This window comes from Moschus berezovskii, chromosome 9 (assembly GCF_049115385.1).
Source record: "Moschus berezovskii isolate FMDL1 chromosome 9, NW_MosBer_1.0, whole genome shotgun sequence".
NCBI classification, from domain to species: domain Eukaryota; kingdom Metazoa; phylum Chordata; class Mammalia; order Artiodactyla; family Moschidae; genus Moschus; species Moschus berezovskii.
Window position 1 is genome coordinate 99,212,019 of NC_142468.1, and position 2,937 is coordinate 99,214,955.

Genomic DNA, 2,937 nt, shown 5'->3' on the forward strand with positions numbered 1-2,937 from the left:
GGGATAGATGGTGAGTTACTGGCGAAGCCAGCAACCAGAAAAGGAATGTGTAGACACAGGTGTCTCCTAGATTAAGACTTTGAATGACTGGCTCTGATGTTTCCCCTCACCACGACTGAGAGATGGCAGGAGGAGGGGCAAGTTTGGCAGCCAGGCAGATCTGAGCCCAGTTCTGAGTGTTTTTTTTATGATGTCTGCAAGATGCTGAGATGAATATATGTGTCTGGAACTTGGGAGACAGGGCTGGAGAGATGCTTTTGGGAGCAGATAAGTGGCAGTTGAAGCTATGGGACTGTATCAAGTCACTCAAGAGAGTTCAGTGTGAGAGGAAAAGAGAGCTAAGATTAGGAGCCTGAGAAACACCATCATTTAAGGTGCAGACAGAGGAAGCGAAGCCTGCCCACAACACCCAGGCAAAGACAGAGGAGTAGAAGGGTGTTGTTTTCCTCTCATTTCCAGTATATCTTCCTTGGTCAGAAGCACAGGGTGGGTCCAGTACTGGTAGTGATGGGCAGAGTGTGATGTGGGAGGGCTGTCTGGGTGCTGTGGGGAAAGCTATATTTGGGTAGGATAGTGTGGGTGGGTAGGTAGCAAGGAGCTCTGTGTTAGATCTCTTTCTAGGTAGCAGGAAAGGGAGCTGGGAGTCAGAATTTTTGGATTTTCTGCTTTTCTTGCCACTTCATGTTTCGCCAATCATGCTTTCCTTATTATGAGCTCTAGTCGGTGTAGAAAAGTCTCTTTCTAAATCTGGAAAGGGAACGGGATGGGCGAGGCAGAATCAGAAGAGGGAAGGATGGTGTTGCCTTACTGGTGAGTGTGTGTGTGTGTTGTGTACACATGTGCACACGTGTGAGTACGTGCCAGTGTGTGTGTATATGTATGGGCGTGTATGTCTTATGCTGGTGTTTAATTTATATATGTATATGTATATAGTATTTTCCTCTGTGTATCTATTGTAAGTATAGACATTGAAAGGCATCATTGAGAAACTTTTATCCCAATCTGATACACCACTTTTATGTTCACTGAATTTGATTATAAAAAAATTTGACCTTGTGGTTTCTATATCTGTATATTCTATTTCATTTTTCCAGTAATTCATTTTATTGTATGTTATGAAAGTGCTGATCTGTGGCAGATTTTGCATACAAAACTGATCCTTCACCGCAGTTAGCTGGAGAAGCACTAATTAGAACCAGATCAAGGTTTTTAGAAGGTCCTGGTTCTGAAATTTCCAAGGGAGGGAAGTTCACTTCAAAAATCTGAGATTCCTTCTCTGGGTCATAACAGTGAGGCATGAGGTCAGGTCTTGAGCATAAACAAGGGGTCCCACCTTAGGTCTGACTGCCATCCTAGGGTTCAGCCTGCCCTTCCTTGCCTTCCTCCCCTTCATGTGACGTGGGACCACCAGGCAGTTTTTAACGGGGCGGAAGGCAGAGTCCCCCAGACTGACTGCTCCTTCCAGCCTGAGCCTGCTCAGGGTGCTGCCGTCTCTTCTGCCTGCAGGGTACATGATGCTGAAGCTTCACAGAGATAAAGAGGGGTTTCCAAACCTCCATGCTTCCCCTGGACAGTAACGAGCACACTCAATCAGGAAAAGAAGGGTTTTTCATTGTAGCAAAGTCAGACACATTCCTTTGCCCAGTACAGTGAACAGGGCACAGACTCTCCTGGCCTCCTTCCTTGAATGATCTCCCCTGGGGTTCCCTCTGAATGATCCAACCACAGCTCTACCAAGGTCCTGACTTTACTTTGCATTTGTAATTTTGTGTTCTTCTTCTTTAAGATGGTCTCTAAAATTGCATGTGCCATAAGCCCCACAAAACCTGGATCCACCCGTGCCAAGAGCCTTAGTGCCTGAAGAGCCACAGGGCATCCACACTCAGAAAACAGTGTAAGCAGCAGTGAAGGGTTAAGGAGAATCACCTCTCTTCCCTCATCATTTGGAGCATCCACAAAACCCTGGAAGGAATTAAGAGTATGTGAAGTTGGCTGCGTGGGAGAGAAGTGGTGTTTGCAAAAAGGGCGAGGATCAGTGAGGAACTCAAGGGAGCAAAGGCAGCCGCAGTGTCAGGAGTCTGCAGAGCTTAGGGTGAGGGGACCACTTGGCCTTAGACATCATTATCCAAAAGCATAGGACCAGCTGGTACCTCGGGTCATCCTTCAGTTGTGGAAGGTCTCAGGCTATGATGAAGAATGCCTCCAGTTGCTTCTCCTTGTACCTGCAGCCTGGACACCTTCCTGAGATGGGCTCACACGTAGTCAGGGATATAGACTTTTGGCTCTAGTGGCAGTTTTTATGACCATTCTTGCAGGCTAAGTTGAGGGTCTGACAAGTGGTGACCACGCAGTAGATGGGTTCATGCAGGCAGGTGTTGAGGTCTTTGCAGTGTTTGGAGAACTTGTTGGTTTTGTGTATCACAGTGTTGCATCCTTGAGGTCTGGGCTGCACATGCTGAGTTTCAAACCACTGAGCTGGGGGCATTTTCCTGGGCTTGGCACTGACTGGTCCTTGGCCACCCATAGCCCCAGCAGCAGGAGCAGCAGCAGAGGGCAGAATCCTGCTCTGACTGGTGCCATTGCTCCCAGAGGGCATGGGGGCACAGAAGAAGTGAGAGGTGAGTGACTAGGTCACCATGGGGGTGCCCTGCTAGCCCTTCTAAAAATTTCATACTGTAAATCAATTATTACAGGGTTCCTATAGCCTCAGATATTTAAAAACACTGCTGGCATTTAATTGTTCGGTCCCAGCAGATACATTTTATTTATAAATTTTATGCCCCCCAATAAATACATATACAGTTTTTCTTTCATAAGAGTTTTATGAGGTATGAACTCTTTTTTTTTTTTTTTTAATAGGCAAGCAAACTGAAGCTCAGAAAAGTTAAGGAAATTGCCCATCATCACACAGCTAGGGAGTGTCACAGGCTTTGAATC

At 46.5% G+C, this 2,937-nt stretch overlaps 1 pseudogene; it reads right to left on the bottom strand.

Annotated features, from left to right (window-relative positions):
* Nucleotides 1-2,044: 2,044 nt before the first annotated feature.
* Nucleotides 2,045-2,580, bottom strand: LOC148776640 (ribonuclease 7-like; annotated as a pseudogene).
* Between the last annotated feature and the right edge of the window lie 357 nt (nt 2,581-2,937).